The sequence below is a fragment of the Carassius gibelio genome, chromosome B4, assembly GCF_023724105.1.
Source record: "Carassius gibelio isolate Cgi1373 ecotype wild population from Czech Republic chromosome B4, carGib1.2-hapl.c, whole genome shotgun sequence".
Lineage (NCBI taxonomy): Eukaryota > Metazoa > Chordata > Actinopteri > Cypriniformes > Cyprinidae > Carassius > Carassius gibelio.
Window position 1 is genome coordinate 4,250,249 of NC_068399.1, and position 22,196 is coordinate 4,272,444.

General features: G+C 36.6%; 2 protein-coding genes and 1 pseudogene across 4 annotated transcripts in view; 1 reads left to right on the top strand and 2 right to left on the bottom strand.

Annotated features, from left to right (window-relative positions):
- Positions 1 to 22,196, top strand: part of LOC127955916 (gastrula zinc finger protein XlCGF57.1-like) — a 703,806-nt gene that overhangs the window by 617,924 nt on the left and 63,686 nt on the right. The window lies entirely within an intron of this gene.
- The window catches only part of LOC127956002 (gastrula zinc finger protein XlCGF8.2DB-like), an 85,654-nt gene that overhangs the window by 13,553 nt on the left and 49,905 nt on the right, over positions 1 to 22,196 (bottom strand). The window contains exon 1 of one of the 3 annotated variants that reach the window (XM_052553744.1): positions 3,940 to 4,043. The exons of the other annotated variants lie outside the window; for them this stretch is intronic. The gene's annotated coding sequence lies outside the window, so the exon portion shown is untranslated. Of the gene's footprint in view, positions 1 to 3,939; positions 4,044 to 22,196 lie in introns of those variants that run through there. 3 annotated transcript variants of the gene reach the window in all.
- Positions 10,377 to 22,196, bottom strand: part of LOC127955977 (gastrula zinc finger protein XlCGF57.1-like) — a 202,483-nt pseudogene continuing 190,663 nt past the window's right edge.

Below are 22,196 nucleotides of genomic sequence, written 5' to 3' on the forward strand. Positions count from 1 at the left end.
GTGGGGTTGGGTAAGGGGGGTCATTTAGATTTGCATGTTTTAGAAACACTGAGCAGTTTGAAAACACCCACAAGGTGATAAACGCCTACTTTTGCACTGCAGAGACTTAAGTCTCCGAGAGAGAGAGAAAGAGCGAGTGAGAGAGAGAGCGAGCTAGAGCGCGCAAGAGAGAGAGCACAAGAGAGAGAGAGCATGAGAGAGGGAGAGAGTGAGCACGCGAGAGAGAGCGAGCTAGTGAGCCAGAGCGCGCGAGATGGAGAGAGAGCGAGCCCCGGCCGCAACTCTCACTGTCTTCAAACAACACGAGCGCTGTCTTGCTCTCTCTCCCTCGCACATATTAATCAATTGACATGATAGTGTCGATGTTTAAATAATTTAAAATGAGAATGTAAGTGTGCTCACCCCATTTTTGTTTGTAAGAAAAAATTGATTAGATTTCATATCGCAATATATGATCAAAGAAAAATTAAATATCGCAATGTCATTTTTTTCCCAATATCGTGCAGCCATAATTTGTACATTGTGAATGAATAATGCATTTATTTACCGTCCCCATCACTCACAGCCTCTTGCACGTGTTGAGTGCACATGAACCGCGCACAGCTGAACAATAAATTGGATAACAGACCAGATTTAAGCGATTGCATCTCTTATCTACAATTAATCAATCATTGATTAATCGTTGACTTCCCTAGTTATCACGGTCACCATCACAGCCCTATGCAATGGTTTGAGTTAAAAATCTCAGTTTGTGTTCAACTGAAGAAACAAAGTCAGCTACATCTTGTATGCCCTGGGGGTAAACAGATAAACATAAAATTTTCATTTTCGGGTTAACTATCCCTTTGAAATAGCTTGAACGCCTACACTCAGTCACACACCAGCCAGCCTTGAGCCAAGGCCTCCTGATCCAATAATGGCGCTTTTCCACTGCATGGTACGGTTCACTTTTCGGTTACGGTTGTACTTTTTTTAGTGCCACCTTGGTTAAGCTTATAAATGAACCGTACTGTTACCAAAATATGACGTGTAAACTCGGCTGTTCCCGGATTGGCCAGACAGAATAGTCTACTTGCGTCACTGAACTTGCGTAACAAACACAAAAGAACCGCTATATTTAAATTAGCACAGTCAGCGAATGATTAGTAGCCTAATTCTATGTAACGTTGGGCTATTTTCCCCAATGTGCCCTGCTTACCTGGGAAATGTGTCTAATGTTTTATATATATTATTTTGTCAACATTTTGTTTAAGGAGTTAAAAGTGTCCCTTTTCAATCTTAATTTATATATTCCATCACGTTATTTTGAAATATAAGTTATGGGTGTTTTTTTTTGTGAGCTTTTAGGCTGGAAACCGTCAATCCAATCGCACAACACTGCCTTTGGGAAACTACACTTTTAAGGAGAAAATAATCCCCAATAGTGGTCGACCTATATATATTGCCAAGGATATACAAAAGGTATATATATCCTTATCCCACGGTATACAAAAAGTCTTGTAATGACGGCTTTTATAATTATTAGGAGTGATGGGAAACCAAGGCTTTTTGAAACGTGAGGCTTTCATGAAATTGTGCCGGAAAACGGTTCATTACTCAAAGCTTTTAACACTGTTTAACACATCTGGTGGTCGGACTTGTTTTCTCCACCATTTCTGACAAATGACCGCGGAGCAGAGAAGCATGCGACCAAACAAAGCTTCGGAAGTCTGTGACATTCAAGAGCGGAATTATTCTGGGATCAATACAATGTCTAATCTAATATAATCTCATCTAAATTCATTTGTCCTGATGAGATCACAACTCGTGTCATTTATAGCTTGGTCAATGGATTCACATATTAACCAATAATATAAAACACTCATTGATCATAAAAACTGACTTGGGTAGATCAATTTGTTAAACACTTTTGCTGAAGCATTGTCTGTTTTCTTGCAGTTTTTTTGTCTTAAAAAGGCTTACATTTTACAATATTAAGCCTTAAGTCAAAAAGTCAACAATTGAACTGATTGGGTCTTAGTTAAAACAATTAACGTTAGCATGTTATTTCAGCCATACTGATGTCTAGAGAGAAATACATTTTACCTGTCCCACGTTCTGTGGAATAAAGTCCTGATAAATGTATTACAGAATCTGCTTTCGGTCTAAACAAAAGGAAACTTTAATTTTATTGTTTCCTATAATAAAGTGTTAAATTACCCAGCATATTCCTGCCATAATTTAACATCTGCTCTGGATAAAATATTAAACATTTTTATTCTTAAAAATTTTTATGCTTAACATGAAGAAGAAAAAAATTTCAAAAATATTAAATGTCATAAAAACCATTAAATATAACTTTCTCATGCATGTCAACACATTGTTAAAACACTAATTTTATGTTTTAAAACAAATTATAACTAAACTGTTTGTTTTTCTTAAACAAATGCTTCGATTAATTTTTTGCAAGATATTACCTTATAATTCTAGGTTTTAGAAATCTGCATTTGATCCATTGCAGAAATCACAAATCTGAGTATAATTTGATATCGTACATTTAGAATACTTTAGGGTCTCTGCCAGTTTCATGTTTTAAATAAACTTGTCTCCGTACATTTTTTTCTAAATAGAAAGCAAAAACTTTGAAGCTCTACATCCCAAAACTGAGTATCAATTGTCCCAGCACTAAATACACAAAGAAAACTAAAATAACGACTTTATTCAACAATTTGTCTCCTGTGTTGTGAGAATCTGAGCTCAATACAGTCAGCTTACACTCTTCTGTGTCAGTCATGCCACAAGGATACGTTTTTTTTATGTGAATTTATGCTTTAATTTTAACAAAACAAACACAGAAGACAAATTGTTTAATAAAGTTGTTACTTCCCAGACAGCAACATAGTGTTGGCCCAGATTCGGCCCACCTCTGGCCCGCATGAAATCCATGTGGGCCAGACCTTTGTCGAAACTGCTTGCTGTCTGGGTTTTGTTTTCTTCATGTACAAAAAGTATTCTAGTTGCTTCATAAACTTCAGATTGAACCACTGATGGCAGATGGACTATTCTGAGGATGTTTTTCATACTTTTCTTGACTTTGACACTTATTTATTTGGCAGTCTATGAGACAGTCACAACCCTCCCGGTTTTCATCCAAAATATCTTAAACTGTGTTCTGAAGAGGAACTGACCTTTTACAGCAGGATCCTCAAATCTGGACCTCGAGATCCACTTTCATGCAGAGTTTAGCTCTAACCCTAATCAAACACACCTGAGCATGCTAATCAGTGTCTTTGGGATCATTAGAGAATCCCAGACAGGTGACTTTGATCAGGGTTGGAGCTAAGCACTGCAGTGGACCTCCAGGGCAAGATTTGAGGAAGGGGGTTTTACAGGTTCGGATTGACATGGGGGTAGGAGATTAATGACAAAACTTTTAATCACGGGGTGGAGTATCCCTTTAATTACTCACTCATGTCTTTCCAAACAGTAGAACCTTTGTTTTTATCTTCACAACACAAATTACGATGTTTTTGATCAATTCAGAAAAGCTCTCTGACTCTCCACAGACAGCAAGATATTACCACGATCAAGGCACAGAAACATGGCAAGGACATCGGTAAAATAAATAATAAATCAGGTTAGACATTTCTCCTTTCTCTGTCCGGTGGTCTCCGCCATGTTTGTAGTTTTTAAACTCATGTTATTCGTGTTTGTAGTTCTAATCGAGTCCTCGTCCACCGCACTGTTACAGCATGCATCGATCTGCGCTGTGTATTTTAGACCAGCCGGAAAACTAGGCATACTTTTCAACACATTAGACTTTGGGTCCTAATAATCATATTTTCGAATACTCAAGATGGACAGAATGTGAATTGGACGCTGCAAATGTAATCAGCGTTGTTTACGTTAAGCGCGGTTTTTTTTCCCAAACACTTTAAACATTTGAATAAAAGCACTCACCTTTCTTCAGTCGAATCACAGACGCGTGAGATTCTTCTTCTTTCAGGGTTAATCGCGGTTGGCAGCTCATCTCAAAGGCGCATTAGCGCCCCCTACTACTTCTTCTTCTTCTTTGGTGTTTATTGGTGGTTGGCAACCTAACTTATTGGTGCATTACCGCCACCGACTGGAATGGAGTATGGATAAGGATATTATTTGTATATAGCTTATAAAAAAAAAAAAATTAAACAAACTGGAAAATAATACAAAACAAATAAACAAACAAAGAATCAAAACAAATTATATTCTTTTCTATAATTTACTTACTTTCAAAAATTTAATAATATAATCATACAACTTGCTATCTTTTTTCCCTAATAAACCTGGCAATGTAAAGTCATGATGTTTTGCTATCTTAAGTGACTGAATAAGGTGATGTCTCTCATTATTATATTTCATACAATGAAAAAGTACATGCTCAACTGTTTCTTGTTGACAACAGTATATGCATTCCCCAGTTGGATGCTTTCCAATCTTATATAGTGTACTATTAAGTCCTGTTTGACCTATTCTCATCCGAGTTATAATACTTTCTTCTCTACGATTCCTGCTCTCCCTCCTCCCAGAACCAACTTGATTTTGTATATTATGTAAGTGTCTGCCTAATTCAGTATCATCCCAATGTCTCTGCCATACTGAGTACGCATATTTCCTAATATATGCTTTAGCTTCCATTTTGCTTAATGGAACTTGTAGATCTATCTGTTTTAATTTTAGAGTTTGTTTTGCCAGAATATCCACCTTATCATTTCATTCCACACCAACATGAGCAGGAACCCAAATGAATTGTGTTTCTTTGCCTTTAACCTTCAAATTATACATCTTATGGAAAATTTCATTAATTATGTCCATTCTAAAAGATGACCTGCCAGATTTTATACTTTCCAGTGCAGAATAACTATCAGATGCAATAACTGTGTACATTATTTATTTCTCCTCTAACCACTGCAAGGCCAATAATATTGCTAATAACTCTGTTGTATAAACTGACAAATGATTGGTAACTCTTTTCTTGATATAAAAATCATATGTTGGAATATATACAGCTGCCCCTGCATTGTCTTCGGATCTTTTGATCCATCTGTAAATAAAAACACTGAATCTTGGAAATGCATCTCAAAATAATTCCTCACTATATGACATACTGGAAATTGTTTAGATTTATTATTTATTTCCCGCTTTATATTGAGGTCAACAGCAAGGGAGGGGAATAACCATGGAGGGATGGAGGATATTGATACTGTATTGCTGTACTGTAAATGACATAAACCTATATTCCTAGCCTTTGCATCACCTATCCACCCAAAACTTACAAAGTTTGTTTCATTATGTTTCCAGCACTCTTTCAATACACTTTTGACAGGATGTGAAACATTTTGTCCCTGTATATTAACCCAATATGTCAACATCAACTTCATTCGCCTGATGCCTAAAGGCATTTCTCCCATTTCCACCTGCATTGATGACACTGGGGATGTTTTAAATGATCCACTGCAGATTCTTAGGGCTTGAGCTTGCAATACATCTAATTGTTTGAGATTTGATTCTGTTGCCCACATATAAGCTATACATCCATAGTCAAAGACAGACCTCATGAGTGCCCAGTATATATTTTGTAGAGATGTTCTACTTGCTCCCCATTCCTGTCCTGACAAACACCGAAGAATATTAATAATCTTTTTACATTTATCCTTAATTTTATCCAAATGAACTTTCCATGTCAATTTTTCATCAAACCAAACCCCAAGAAACCTTACTGATTTGACTTGCTCCAGAGGATTCCCATATAATTTTAAAGATAGAGGTGTGACTTTATGGCGCCTTGAAAAACAAATGACCTGTGTTTTTGCTACAGATAATTTAAACCCCCATTTATTAGCCCACTTTTCAACTTCAACTATTGCTTCTTGCATTTTTTTATTAATATATGTTATATTACGACCTCTAATCCACAATGCCCCATCATCTGCATATAAAGATTTTCCAATGTTTTGTTTAACTTGAGAGAAAATATCATTAATCATTATATTAAACAATAACGGATTACATACACTACCTTGTGGTGTTCCATTCTCCACTGTATACACACTGGAGTATTCTTCACCTACTTTTACTTGTATTTTCCTGTTTAATAAAAAATCTTGAACCCAATTATATGTTTTACCTCCAATTCCCAAAGACTTTAATTTTATTAATAATACTTCTTTCCGGAGCATATCATATGCCTTTTCCACATAAAAAAAGACAGCTATTACTACTACTTTGTTAGTTTGTGCTTTTCTGATGTCTGACTCTAGACATAATACAGAGTCCATTGTATTCCGACCCCTTCGGAATTCACTCTGATAAGGAGGTAATAAATCTTTACTCTCTAAGAAGTATGTTATTCTTTCTGTGATTATACTTTCCATTACTTTGCATAAATTGGAAGTTAAGGCAATAGGCCTGTAACTAGTAGGATCTGATGAGTTTTTCCCAGGTTTAAGAGTAGGTACTATTATTGCTTGTTTTCAGTGGTGGACAGTAACGGAGTAGCTTTACTTCGTTACTGTACTTAAGTACATTTTTCAAGTATCTGTACTTTACTGGAGTAGTTTTATTTTGAGTAACTTTTACTTTTACTTCACTACATTTCAAAGCATAAGATCGTACTTTTTACTTCACTACATTTCATAAAATATATCGTTACTCCCTATAATATATCACGTACTTCGACACGCAGAAGTGGTCTGATTAATCATGAACGAACTGAGTCTTTTCAAAATAAACCTTTAAATCGGATCGCGAATCACACCAAACGATTCGTTTACGAATTAGAATGATCCGATTGCAGCTGTTCTGGAGTCGACCACTCACTGATTCAAATGAACCGTTTAGTGTGAGTCTCCAGAAGTAAGAACCGGGAGATCTTGTGAGCGCGCGTGCGTCTGATGTTGCTAAAAGTAAGTTATTAATGTCGAAATTTAGGATTAATTATTGTGACTGAAAATCATATTTAAGTCCAAATTGTCAGTTGTTTGGAAACTAAATCCGCTGTAAAGAGTGATCTGTTTAAGCCCACTGAAATGCTCCAGTGCAGAAGATGCAGACACATCAATCAGCGTCTCTGTTTTAGGTAAAAAAAAATAAAAAATTAAACTAACACAGATTAAATAAAATAATTGTGCATGTTCAAATTCCCCGCTGCCATAATGTCCTATGTGACGTCTGTTTTTATATTGTTTATCAACGGTAACGTTATATTGTTTGGATTAAATAGACAAGTAGACAGAATGTTTATTCATAACCGTACTGAAATTTAATTATGGTACGTTTTTACGCATGCAAATGTAATGTGAAACATTAGTGAATACCATTTGCATATCTTTCTGAAGACAAGAAGGGGCAAATTATTTGCACTGATTAAAAAAAGATCAATCAATGGGAAAACTTAACGTAAGTGATCTCTGCTGCCTGTCTCACGATGTTTAAAAATTCCCAATTCAAAGTATTTATTCAACTAAAGGTAATATATTTAAAGGGTTAGTTCACCCAATAATCAAAATTAAGTAATTAATAACTCACCCTCATGTTGTTCCAGACCAGTGGGACCTCCGTTTATCTTCGGAACACAGTTTAAGATGTTTTAGATTTAGTCTGAGAGCTTTCAGTCCCTCCATTGAAGCTGTGTGTACGGTATACTGTCCATGTCCAGAAAGGTAAGAAAAACATCATCAAAATAGTCAGTTAGAATTTTTTGAAGCATCGAAAATACATTTTGGTCCAAAAATAGCAAAAACTACAACTTTATTCAGCATTGTCTTCTCTTCCGTGTCTGTTGTGAGAGAGTTCAAAACAAAGCAGTTTGTGATAACCGGTTGGCGAATGAATCATTGGATGTAACCGGATCTTTTTGAACAAAACTGACTGCTCCTGTCAGTAAGAAATGAGCTCCCGCCAAAACACATTTTTAGATAGGCGCTGTCTTTATAAATAAACAGTACATTTGAGTTTAAAACAACTAAATTCTCACCTGAAATACTTTTAAAACTACATTTCATGACATAATAGTAATATTTAGAAAATTGTTTGAAATCACAATGCTGCGTGAACTCAACCAACCAGAACCCACTCCCATGAAGCAAATTTGCGTCTGTTGTGAAGTGAATTCCACATGCAAATGAAGTGAATAAACTGCGACAATGTGTGAATAGCACAGTTTATTCCCGTTCTTCCCTGAAGTTCACGACGAGCTGACTAAGTCGTGGCATGCCCTCTTCTTGGCCCGCTTATGCAGTGGATGGCTCTCATGGGAAGAGCTATGAGCAAATGCCTCCCCTGGACACGGCCGTGGCTGCTCACCTCTGGGGAACCAAGGTTACTTAGTAACCAAGTAAGTTTTTTCTCCATTTTTACTCAAGACTACGAGTTTCTTTCTTAAATGAGCATGACTGTTATACCATGGCACAGTACAATTTTCTCTAATCTTTTTCAATTCAATTAAGGCAAAAACAACTAATGTATCAGAGAAAATAGTGCCAATGTTGCCAGTCATTTCGTCTAGTTCATGTATATTTTTGGATACACAGAGCAGTTGAGATAGATCAGGCAGGTTATTTGCGAATCTGTCTTTGGTGGCTGGAACAATAATTTTGCCCAGACGGTAACGCTGAGTCATATAGTTAATATCAGTGATACACAGCATGCATAATACAAAGAAATGGTCATTAACATCATCACTTTGAGGTACAATATCTATATCAGTAAGATAGATTCCATGCGATACAATTAAATCTAGTGTATGATGAGTGGGCCTGGTGCTTGATTCTTAAAGAGTTTATTAGGTCAGTAAATGCAAGTCCCTATGCACCATAGGGCCGTGGCCCACGGTTGGGCCTCGAGCGCCACCTGGAGGGCTGCAAAATGTTATGTTTTTCACCTGTGGGACCAAACAAGTTATCATTAGAAGACACCAGAATGGCCACTGTTATCCATGAGACAGTTACAATATACCATCCTACCACTAGTGGCAGTAATGCTTCAGTTAGTTTTTTAACAAGTGCTAATAAGCAGAAGACACTCAGTCAACGTAGCATTTAGCAAAAGTTAATGGAGAAATTTTTAAAGTGAAAAAGACTAAACCAAAGTTGCATCAACCTGCCCCAAAAGTCAAGATTTTGCCGCAAATACAATCCTGACTTCATTAAGTACGGATTTGTAAATGGAGGTGATGAGGCAGAGCCGAGAGCCCAGTGTGTTGAATGTGGGATAATGCTATCCAACGAAGCACTGAAGCCTTCAAAACTAAAGTGGCATCTAGAAACCAAACATCCGTCGCTTGTGGGAAAGCCACAAAGAGAAAAAAAAGGGGCTTCAGATGCAGAAAAGGTCTGTTGTGTCACCGACTGGAAATTCTAAATGCGCTTTGAAAGCCAGCTACATCTTAAGTCGTGGCCTAGTGGTTAGAAAGTTTGACTCCTAATCCTAGGGTTGTGGGTTTGAGTTTCGGGCCTGCATTACCACGACTTAGGTGCCCTTGAGCAAGGCACTGAACCCCCAACTGCTCCCCAGGCGCCACAGCATAAATGGCTGCCCACTGCTCCAGGTGTGTGTGTGTGTGTACACTGCTGTGTGTGTGCACTGCTTTGGATGGGTTAAATGCAGAGAACGAATTCTGAGTATGGGTCACCATAGTTGGCTTAATGTCACATCACTGTAGATGTGTGCCGTGAAATGATCGGAGAGGCTGCTGCAAAAAAGCCATGCAAAAATGTAGACTGCTGGAACAATTATCAAATTACTTTGCAGATTATAGCGCTATATTTCTTCATTTGCACATTATTTCAATTTTAATTTACAAATTAATTAATTTGAATAATATTATTTATAATTTATTTTAGCAACTAATTGTATTTTTTTACTGAAGTAATATTTTATTATACGTATCTGTACTTGTACTCAAGTACTTGATTTTTGTACTTCGTCTACAACTGTTGCTGTCGCTACAATCCGTCACACCAAAACAACTGCGGACTTGGAAACACAGATGGTAGCGCTCACTAACTTGCTCAAAGCACTCCTCTTGTGCCAAAACAGTTATGGCCAGCTGACCAATCAGAGTAGAGTAGACTTTATGGAAGGGAGGGGTGTACAACTGAATTGAATGAACAGTTTCGAAATCATGGACAAATGACAATGTATATAAATGTATATTCTGGGAAAATTAGTGTTTTCTGAGATCAGGGGTGGGCGCTATACCAGTATGAAAGTTACTACTTGCATTATGTTGTTCCATGATATGGATTTTGCTATACTGTGCTATACCGTTATATATTATCCTTGAATTCAAATTTTGCACTTATATTGTTTTGTTCAATTTGGTACACTTTGCAAATGTAAAAACAAATGACAATAAAGAGTCGAGGCTGAACACTCTTGTTCTGTGTGCAACACTGTACTATACAGGCGTTAGTAATCAAACACAGAGCATTATAGCAGACCAAACTTAAGAGCACAAATCACTTATTCCAGTGGTTCCCAAACTAAGGATAGTGTACAGTCAGCAGATAATTTTGCAAAAGAAACCTCTACAGGGTGATAAAGACTACACTGCGTAATTTTCCCGCTTATCATGCTGCCACTTGTATGATAAGTAAATAACTGAACACAAAATATTAACCTGACATTTTAATGATCTCATCATGATTCGCAGTACCTGCTTAAGCGCTCCGTCATCAGTTGTAGCAGTTGTGGTTGTATAAATAACAGACCACTAGCTGGCATGAATGAATAATTAGAGTGGTATTGCAGAGAGCCATGTAAAAATAAAAATGAATGATGCACTGCTTCCCACAGGTTTGAAATATACTTGTTGTGGTAGCCAGGTGGAAAAATGGTCTTCTACATGTGACAAATAACAAATTATCTGTGATTTTTAAACAATATTTGTATTTATTGTAATGTATTTTAATAACATTGGCTACCATTACATTTAATTGCATACTCATATTATGCTGTTTTTATGCATTGTAAATTAAGAAAAATTACTGAATTTAAATGGTAAAATTCTCCTTGCTTTGTCATATAGTTTTCCTTTCAGTGAATGGGATACAGATTTTACTGATACTAGTAAAATCTATATATTGAATAATAGTGTCAAATAATGTTTATTGACTTTTCTTTCTGTGGGTAAGCATGCCAGCCATTAATTACAATAGGTAACTATTAATTTAAGTGGAAATTAAATTCCATTTATTGTGTAACCAAAACACCAATAACAGCCAAAAAAACACACACACACACACATTTGAAGTCTTAGTGTCTTCAATTAACTTTCTATTTCTGATGAACTCCAGCGCTCTGACACAAAGAACAATTTCAAATATTCATGAGTATTGTGAAAAAATTATTTCCTGAAAAAGAATTGAGCAGTACAAATGTCTACAACATTGGCAATAATAGTACAATATACAATGATATTACAATGATTTCTGAAGGATCATGTAACACTGAAGACAGGAGGAATGATGATGAATATTCAGCTTTGATCACAGAAATACAGTACCATTTGTTAAACATGCAAATAATGTAAATTGAGGGGTTGGGTTCATGAAAATATTTTTCTCTACAAAAGGGGAGCTGGCAAAAAAATTTGGGAACCACTAGCCTACTCAAAACACAAATTTTTTTTTATTCATACAGGCATAGCTCATTATGCACTTTTTGTTCAAAACAATGGCACAATAAAAAACACTTTTCATTATTGAAATGACTGTCCAATCTCTCACTTTTTCTAGTTATATTAGGTTAAAATATTTTGCCTGTTACTTTTTCCTCATATTGCAATGTACAGATGCTGGTCATATAATTAGAATATCATCATGTTATATTCATTCATTACACACAGACTGATATATTTCAAATGTTTATTTCTTTTAATTTTGATGTTTAAAACGTATAAAGGAATTTATAACTTAGTTATAAGTTTATAACTTAATTGTTACAACAATTAAGGAAAAATAACACATTCAGTATCTCAGAAAATTTGAATATTACTTAAGACCAACACAAAGAAAGGATTTTTAGAAATCATGGCCAACTTAAAAGTATGAAAATGAAAAGGATGAGCATGTACAGCACTCAATACTTAGTTGGTTCTCCTTTTGCCTGAATTACTGGGTCAATGCGGCGTGACATGGAGTCGATCAGACTGTGGCACTGCTCTTGTGTTATGAGAGCCCAAGTTGCTCTGATAGTGGCCTTCAGCTCTTCTGCATTCCTGGGACTGGCATATCGAATCTTCCTTTTCACAATACCCCATAGATTTTCTATGGGTTTCAGGTAAGGCAAGTTTTTCTGGCCAATTAAGCAAAGGAATACCATGGTCTTTAAACCAGGTACTGGTAGCTTTGGCACTGTGTGCAGGTGTCAAGTCCTGTTGGAAAATGAAATCTGCATCTAAATAAAGTTGGTCAGCAGCATGAAGTGCTCTAAAACTTCCTGGTATATGGCTGCTTTGACCTTGGACCTCAGAAAACAGATTGGACCAACACCAGCAGATGACATGGCACTGCAAACCATCACTGACTGTGGAAACTTTACACTGGACCTCAAGCAACGTGGATTGTGTGCCTCTCCTCTCTTCCTCCAGACTCTGGGACCCTGATTTCCAAAGGAAATGCTAAATTTACTTTCATCAGAGAACATAGCTTTAGACCACTCATCAGCAGTCCAGTCCTTTTATCTTTACCCCAGGCGAGATGCTTCTGACGCGGTCTGTTGTTCAAGAGTGCCTTGACACAAGGAATGCGACAGCTGAAACCCATGTCTTGCATATGTCTGTGCGTAGTGGTTCTTGAAGCACTGACTCCAGCTGTGGTCCACTCTTTGTGAATCTCCCCCACATGTTTGAATGGGTTTTGTTTCATGATCCTCTCCAGGGTGTGGTTATCCCTATTGCTTGTACAATTTTTTCTACCACATCTTTTCCTTCCCTTTAGCTCTCTATTAATGTGCTTGGACAATGAGCTCTGTGAACAGCCAGACTCTTTTGCAATGACCATTTGTGTCTTGTCCTCCCTTGTACAAGGTGGCAATTGTCGTCTTTTGGACAACTGTTAATTCAGCAATCTTCTCCATGATTGTGTAGCCTACAGAACTAGACGGAGAGACCATTTAAAGGCCTTTGCAGGTATTTTGAGTTAATTAACTGATTAGAGTGTGGCACCAGGTGTATTCAATATTGAACCTTTACACAATTTTCAAATTTTCTAAGATCCTGAATTTGGGATTTTCCTTAGTTGTCAATTATACTCATCAAAATTAAAATAAACATTTGACATATGTCAGTCTGTGTAATGAATGAATATAATATACAAGTTTCACTTTTTGAATGGAATTAGTGAAATAATTCAACCTTTTGATGATATTCTAATTATATGACCTGCACTTGTAATAATAATATCACCTGGACAGTGTACAATATTGTGATAAGAGTTTTAGCTTATATTTACTACCCCTACCTTGCATTTACAATCTTTGTAGGGGACACACAAGATGGGGACACTTATAAAAATGACCTACTCTTTAAAAAGCTACTTTATTTTTGAAACTCATGGGTTCTCTCCAGTGTGAAATACCATGTGGTTAACGAGGTATCATTTTTGTGTAAAACTCTTTCAACATTGTTGGAATGTGTAAGGTTTCTCTCCAGTGTGAATTCTCATGTGGACTGTAAGGTTTTTTTTGTGAGTGAAATTCTTTCCACATTGTTGGCAGGTGAAAGGTTTCTCTCCAGTGTGAATTCTCATGTGGTCTCCAAGGTTTCCTTTTTGAGTGAAACTCTTTCCACATTGTTGGCATGTGTAAGGTTTCTCTCCAGTGTGAATTCTCATGTGGTCTCCAAGGTTTTGTTTATGAATGAAACTTTTTCCACACAGTTTGCAGGAAAAAGGCTTCTCTCCAGTATGAGTTATCATGTGTTTTCTATGGTTACTTTTGTCAGTGAAACTCTTTCCACATTGTTGGCAGGTGAAAGGTTTCTCTCCAGTATGAATTCTCATGTGGTCAACGAGGCTTCGTTTAAGATGAAAACATTTTCCACATTGTTGGCATGTGTAAGGTTTCTCTCCAGTATGAGTTCGCATGTGGTCTTGAAGGTTTTTTTTGTGAGGGAAATTCTTTCCACATTGTTGGCAAGTTAAAGGTTTCTCTCCAGTATGAATTATCGTGTGGATAACGAGGGTTCGTTTATATGCAAAACTTTTTCCACATTGAGAACATGTGTAAGGTTTCTCTCCAGTATGAGTTCTCATGTGTTTTTTAAGGTTTGTTTTATTATTAATACTCTTTCCACACTGTTGGCAGGTGAAAGGCTTTTCTCCCGTGTGAATTCTCATGTGGACTTCAAGACTTTCTTTTCTGGTGAATCTTTTCCCACACTGTTGGCAGGTGAAAGGTTTCTCTCCAGTATGAATTCTCATGTGTATTTTAAGGTTTGTTTTATTAATAATACTCTTTCCACACTGTTGGCAGGTGAAAGGCTTTTCTCCAGTGTGAACTTTTATGTGGACTTCAAGATGATCTTTTCTGGTGAATCTTTTCCCACACTGTTGGCAGGTGAAATAACTTATATCTACTGGCTTTTGAGCTTTTTTTCGTTTAGTCTTTTCAGTAGGTGAGTTACTAAATGACTTTTCTCCAGTCATGAAATTATATTTCTCATGCTGAACATTGTCTTCCTTTTCATTGAGTTCTTGATTCTCCTCTTTCCGTGTCATCAGGTCTAACGCAAAAAAAACAAACATCCAGATTAACAACATTTCAATGGCACAAAAAACAAACATCAAAACCAACAACTTGTAGATCTTATACACACTAAGCTATTAAAGGTACAATTTGTAAGATATTTGCAGTAAAATATCCAAAAACCACTAGGCTAGTTTTATATATTTATTCCAGCGGCATACTAACAATATCTCTAATGGTTTCAACTACTTGTAAATCATGAGAAAATTCCTATTCTAAACAGTGACACGGGGCAGTGCAGTCGCCTGTCAATGACGTTAGTGACCCTTTTTTACCGCCTTTAGTGACGTAGAAACCACATGAAAACAGTGTCGTGGACAAATGCAGAAGTAGTGTTTGGCATTCAGCAAACCACTAGCTTGCTTCAAGCATTCCTTATTTACTTATTTTTGCACGTTTTATGATGGATTGTTACTTATTTATGGAACATAACTACTGTTTATCGTCTGCCACTGATTCTGTCGACAAGGACAGCTCCTGTAAGCATGTGGGCCAACCAAACGAACCAAGAAGAGTTTGGGATAAGAGAGAAAGAGCGAGGATCAATATCGGTGTTGCATTTTCTAGATGGAGAGAGCTTTGCAACCAACTTCAACTATTGTAGAAAGAGATGGCAATCTCGCTTATGTTTTACTCAACAGGTGAGTTTTTTTTTATTCGTATCTTTACAGAACAAGATTCGTATTAGGGGGCATCGCGTCTCTAGACCCACGCGAGGATGCGTCTGATCGCATCTTTGCATTGACTCTGTATAGGGCTGTCACTTTTGAGAAAAATCTAATTCGAACGGATATTGAATATCATGCAATGTATTCGAATATCTACATGCCTGCGGTGCGCTTGCGGCTCTCTGAAAAGTTTAGATGTTTTTAACTTGATATGGTGCGGACGCACCTGGAAAAAAAAAGTGCGTTGCACGCGCAAATGTCGCTTCCATTATTGGACTACATTGGAAATAATGACCATGAGCAAGCAAAAGACTCTATATGTGAATGGACCCTAATGAAGATTCAATCACAAATGTTCAACAGTGAGTCATAAACACGACTATCTGGATTATTTTTTTACTTAATGTTTGAAACAGCAGGTTATCAACTTAGAATATCAATTTATATGAAGTACCACTATGCATATCCCACAACATTAGGCTAAATGAAAAAAGAAAAGAAAAGAAAAAAAAACGATTCAGAACCAGGACCAACAATAACGAGACAACTTAAACAGCAGCAGGAGAAAGGCATATAGCCTAGCCTAATTCATTTTTTAATATTTTTTGCAAAAACACCAGTCTATCAACTTGATCTGGATTAAGTGCGGCTCTCTTTTTATTTAAAATGTTCCCCGCGGTGGAGAACACATGTTCGGAGCGCACAGACGTGTCTGGCTACTAGCTATTATTCACTTGATTTGGTCATGGGCCTATGCTACAATACGTCTAGAGTGTCCTCTACTGGATAAGATGGCAAAGAAAAAAAGAAAAAAAGCTGTCTAATCATAGACTGTAAAGAATGCGCTACACATGGCATTTTAAAAAACAGATATTTTATTTATAGTTCGATTACGGATATTTCATGTCATGTTCGAATGCATATTAAAATATTGAATAAAAAGTGACAGCCCTAACTCTGTATGTAATCTACATACAGCAAATAGTTGAACTCACTTTTGAAAATTATGCCATCAAACACAACATTTATAAAACTTTACCTCTTCCGTTAAATCCATGATTTCTTTAAAGGGAGGTCGGACAATATTTGCCATTTTTTAATTATCAGCATCAGCTGATAAGTTTTTCTGTTTGGCTGATTTTTTTATAATATTGAATTAGAAAGGCAAACATTATAATACTTTCTCATTTTTCCCTCAGCATTCAGCAAATATGCATTTATATTAGGCATGTCAATTTTCGATCATTTCCATGATCGATCATCGTTTAAATTAACGATGAAATAATTAATTAATCATTAACCTTAATGCTGCAGAATGAATGCATCTATTGCAGCCATGCAGTCAATGGCATGACATGATGTGCAAAATCCACACAAAAACCACATTCTTACTTGAACTGAATGGGTATCAGAAAAAATGAATAGATGTGATTATGACCATTTGATAAAATGAAGAGAGCGTGCCATACATTTGAGGTGTGAAAAAAACACTGCTGCTCACTTTAAATATTTGTGTGAATATTATGACCAGTACTTAATTTGAACCTGCTGGATTCTGTTCTGTGAAATGGCAGATTTTGAATTTTTGGGTTTTTAAAATTCCGGTATACAGTGCATTAGATCATGACAGCACATGCGTGTGTGCATGCATATGAGGATGAGCAAGCATTTTATTAACAGACTGCGATGCAAGTTTGAATTGCTGGAATACGTGTGCCCCAGGCTCTGGCGCGATCGAGACAGCTGAGACATAAAAATAAATAAATAAAATACTTTTATTTGTGCACACACAATATAAACAGAAGATGTGTGCTCTTGTAATCTAAAGCAAACAAAAAAAAAATGCACGTTGTAGGGGTGTAACGATTCACTCATTTTCTCGATGCATAGATTACAAACCCTGTCGATTCATATGCATTGATCTTGAAACATGATTTTGGAATCGTGAATCGCCGATCTCGGACAGTAATCGATTCAAAATGCTAAGAATCGAATGAATCGCGATTTCTATAGCGATTCAATGCTTTCAAAATGTATACACATTAAATTACTACACACACACGAATTAATGGAGACCTTGAAGAGTGCCTCTTATGGGTCCTTCACGCACTCCACTGTTTACCGCCTGAGACTGTCACAGGATTGCGCTCGCGCTCCGTTCGTCTCTGACGCAGCTGACGTGTGATCTATAGGACTCGTGGCCAGTAATGCTAACGTGAAGTAGTTTTACTTTTCTGTAGTTTGTCAATGGCTCTCTGCATCTTACCGACGGAGTTACCGGAGCCATCGACAGCTGTATTTATTGCATGGACGGAGCAGAAATGTAAGTGTCTAAATCATACGCACAGTTCCATTGAATGATAAATGTGTTTAAACAATGCGGACAAACCGAATATACGAAGGAAACTGTTGCGAATGTCGTGCATCCACTTATTATTAGTGTGTCATTTTAGCATGCCATTGAAGGGGATATCGATAACTTCATGATATCGGCAGCACACATGGGCCATCGGCTGACCCTGAACTCTAAACATTGGCAATAGAAAAACCCATATCGGTCAATCTCTAGTTCAAGCACGCAGTGCTGAAACCCTATTGTAATTGTAAGGATTTTTTATCAATATTATTATTATTTCTCTCAGTTATAACTGATCGTGCAGACCAAACCGTAAGGCCTAGAGAGCTGAAACTTGGCCAAAAGGTAGAGCTCCCCGAGGAGACATTCTGACAAAGTCTCAGCCCAATCGGCCTATGGGGGGCACTACAGCGATCAAAAACGCTATTTTGCTCATAGCTCCTAAAGCGCTTGTCGTAGACTCAAATATTTTTTATTTTTGGAATTCTTTGGTCATGCAGAATAAATAACGGTCACTCTGATTTTGGGTCTAGGAGCCCTCTTTTTCCCACCAATTTGACTTATGTCTGTAACCTACTTTTGCAAACTAATCCTAGGTTTTTCAGCCAATCGGAATAAAACCAGTGCCGAAATGTTCTCTGGACAGTCAATATCAATAATTATCAAAAAAAAGTGAAATTTTCACTCATTGTAGCAAGGGGGCACTAATACCTTAAGTTGAGGACCAATTTTATGCAAAAGGCCAGAACTCGTGAACAAAATGAGATATCTTAACCAAACTTGGAACACATTTTAATGAGCTAAAGCTTTGATCAAATAAAAAATTGCACAGATCTGCCACTTGGTGGCGCTATAAGAGATAAAAACATAAAAATGGCTATAACTACACAACCGTAAGCCCGATCGACTTAAATTGGTATGCCGTGTCATTGTACCACAAGAGTCTATGAGGACATTGGTGTATCTAAAAAAACATGTCCGCAATTGGCCAATGAATTTTAAGCACCTTTTTGACAATGTTAACGGAGGTCAATCGGAACGAAACTCGGTGGGCATGTTCAACTCATGGCCCTAAAGGTCTATAAGAATTTTGAAAAAAATCAGCCACTAGTTGTCACTAATGAGATTTTTTTGCTCAGTAATCACGTGGTGTTACACAGATTCACACAATATGCATAGTATTTGATAGATCTCCTCATAGTGCACAACTTTGCCTAAAGAACTATAGCTGTAAATTAAAATCGTTCATTAATTATTCACAAATATGTTAAAAACCTACTTTTGCGAACTAGTCCTAGGATTTTCGCCCAATCAGGACCAAACCACTGCAGTAATTCTCTGGACTCTCTAAATCAATAATTATCAAAAAAAATGTTGAATTTTATCCTTTGGTTAGCTATTTATAATAGGGGCGTGCCCACATTTGAAGAAAAGCCTATAAAACCGCAACAAAAACTCAAAACTTTACAAAACTTGAAAACATGTAGCACATGACTCTTAACAATCATGCAAAGTTTCATGGAGATCGGACCATAGGTGGCACTCAAACAGTAGAAAAGGTCTCAAAAACACAAGACTTGTATGGTAAATTGCCTCAAATTGCTTGAAAATGCTCTTATATTCACACAAACAACAGATCTTCATATCATATGATAAATCTCCTCATTCTGAACAACTTTGCTTCTGGGATCAAGGTTGTCAATAAAACGTTAATTAAATATGCACAATCAAATTTAAAACCTACTTTTACGAACTAGTCCTAAGGTTTTTTTACCCAATCGGAACCAAACTACTGCAGTAATATTCTGTGGACTCAATAGATTAATAATTATTTAAAAACTGTTGAAAATTGTCCTGTGGTTACTTGTAACATTTATAAAAGGGGTGTGGCCAAATATACCCAAAAGCCTATAAAACCTAAACAAAAATGCAAAACTTTCCGAAACATGGTCAAAACATTTGTCAGATGACTCTTAACAATCATGCACAGTTTCATGGTGATCGGACCATAGGTGGCGCTATAACTGTAAAAAAGGCATCAACAACACACAATTTCAATAGAAAATTTACCTGAAATGGTAGAACATATTCATATAATTACACAAACACTAGATCTTTATATCATATGATAGATCTCCTCATTCTGACCAAATTTGCCTCTGGGACTAATGCTGTTAATCTAATTGTTCATTATTTACAAATGTGTTAAAAACCTACTTTCGTGAACTTGTCCTAGGATTTTCGCTTAATCTCAATCAAACCACGACAGAACAATTGGACTCTCTAGATCAATAATGATCAAAATAATGTTAAATTTTGTCCTTTGGTTAGCTACAACAGGCTAATTTAGAAAAGGGGTGTGGTCAAAATACCCAAAAGCCTATAAAATTAAATGAAAACTCAAAACTTTATGAAACATGCTGAAAACATGTAGCAGATGACTCTTAACAAGGATGCATAGTTTCATGGAGATCTGACCATATGTGGTGCTATAACAGTAGAAAAGGTCTCAAAACACAAGATTTATATATTAAATGGCCTCAAATTGGATGAAAATGTTCATATATGCGCACAAACACTAGATCTTCATATCATATGATAGATCTCATTCTGAACAACTTTGCCTCTGGGACCAATGTTTTAAATAAATCTGTTATTTAAATATAATGTAAAATAAATTAAATAACTTATTTTAACAAACTAGTCCAAGGGATTAAGCTGAAAATCAATAAATCCACTTCAGTACAATACTCTAGCCTCTCTAGGTCAATCATTATCAAAAATAATGAACATTTGCATTTGGGCAACTATATACCGGCATTTTATAATATGTTCTTTACGTAGTGTACCCAAAGGCCTATTAATACAAACAGAAAGCCAAAAATTCTCAAGACTGTGTAAAATAATGCATAATTCATTCTAAAAAAGCATGCAAAATTTAAGAGAGATTTGGCCAAAAAATAACACTATAATAGTTATAAAGGTTAATTAAGGAAATTTCAATTTCAACTTATTTCAAATATCTATATCTGCAACAAAATGTGTGTGCATGTATATGTGTGTCTTTGTGAGAGTGTGTGTGTGCATATGCTTATAGAGTATTAATATATTATTAAAATCACTTAATTTCAGTGTGTGTGTCTGTCTGTTAGCTTATTCTCCATTTTGGATGTGTTTAACTGTCAGCCATACATCCAGGTTGGCTGAGACCACCTCAGAGGCCTAAACTGCTTGAACCCCAAAAAAATCCTGCTTGCAGCTTTAATATTATTAGGTCTTTCGACACATACATGTTTAACCAAATGAAAAGGACAGCAATTTTAAAAGTTCATAACACTATTTGATGCGAGGATAACTATTGGAACATTTGAATTTAAGGCAGTTAAGTAAAAGATCAAAAGCTAATATTTAGTTGCAGATCCCTTACATGAAATCAGAGCAGTGAGTCTGCGACCCGTAGACATCAGCAGACTCTTGGTCTTCTGCTTTGAAATGCTTTTCCCCAGCCTTTAATGCAGCCAATTCCAACTGCTGCTTGTTTTGGGGAGTTTCTGTCTTTAGTCTCTAAAGCTGGTGAAATTAATGTTCAATCGGATATAAATCTGGAGATTGATTTGGGAAATCTAAGACTTTACATTTCTTTGCCCTGATAAAGTCTTGACTGAACTGACGGTGTTTTGGGTCATTGTCCTGATCCAGTATGAAGTGATTTCTAACGAGTTTGGGGGAATTTTCTTGAATATTGGTAGCCAAGATGATGGTTTACCCTTCCAAATTCATTCTGCTACTGCAATTATATCTTTAGTCATCATTAAAATGAAGAGGTCCTGTTTTAGCCCATTCCATGACACCACCTCCACCAAGCTTTACAGATGAGGTTGTGTGCTTGGATTATTAGCAATTCCTTTTTTCTCTACACTTTTGCTTTTCAATCACTTAGATGAAGGTTAATCTTTGTCTCATCGGTCCATCAACTCAGTTCCGGAACTCTACTGGCTCACATTTGTGAAGAATCTTGCCTTTCTATTTTTGGTGCTAATCAGAGGTTTGCTGTGTAGCTTCTGTAATTCTGTGTCAAATTCTCCTGCAGACTGTAGATTGACAGAGCATCACCCCAGCTTTAATTTTTTGGGTGATTTTACAAAAATGTATTTTAGGGCTCATTTTCACAGCTTTTATGAATTCTGTCATCAACTACAGTTGTTGTTCTCAGCCAATCAGGTCGTTGTTGGTTGCTGATGTCGCCGGTAGTGTCCAAACTCTTGATTTCTCCATGCTCTTTGATTTCCTATAGTTCTAATTGACTTCATTTCTTTCAGCATCCACATTGCTTGCTTTTCTTTCAGAGTCGGCTTCCTGGCCTTCATCCTGGTTTGTGAGCGCCATTGTCGAATGCAGGACTTAGAATG